We start from the raw sequence: 696 nt of genomic DNA, 5'->3' as shown, positions 1-696 counted from the left end.
ACGTCATAGTTTAGTATGTCGTCCAAAATGTGACAAAAAACGTCATAGTTTAGTATGTTGTCCAAAATATGACAAAAAACGTCATAGTTTAGTATGTCGTTCAAAATATGACAAAAAAGTCATAGTTTAGTTTGTCGTCCAAAATATGACAATAAACGTCATAGTTTAGTATGTTGTCCAAAACATGGCAAAAAACGTCATAGTTTAGTATGTCTTCCAAAATGTGACAAAAACGTCATAGTTTAGTATGTCGTCCAAAATATGACAAAAAAGTCACAGTTTAGTTTTGTTGTCCAAAATATGACAAGAAACGTTATAGTTTAGTTTGTCGTCCAAAATGTGACAAAAAACGTCATATTTTAGTATGTCGTCCAAAATGTGACAAAAATGTCATAGTTTAGTATGTCTTCCAAAATGTGACGAAAACGTCATAGTTTAGTATGTCGTCCAAAATGTCAAAAAAATGTCAGTTTAGTTTGTCGTCCAAAATGTCAAATGAAATGTCATAGTTTAGTATGTCGTCCAAAACATGGCAAAAAATGTTATAGTTTAGTTTGTCGTCCAAAATATGACAAAAACGTCATAGTTCAGTATGTCGTCCAAAACATGGCAAAAAACGTCATAGTTTAGTATGTCGTCCAAAATGTCAAAAAATGTCATAGTTTAGTATGTCGTCCAAAATATGACAATAAACGT

The sequence above is a fragment of the Acanthochromis polyacanthus genome, chromosome 16, assembly GCF_021347895.1.
Source record: "Acanthochromis polyacanthus isolate Apoly-LR-REF ecotype Palm Island chromosome 16, KAUST_Apoly_ChrSc, whole genome shotgun sequence".
NCBI classification, from domain to species: Eukaryota; Metazoa; Chordata; class Actinopteri; family Pomacentridae; genus Acanthochromis; species Acanthochromis polyacanthus.
Note: the sequence above shows the minus strand (reverse complement) of the source record.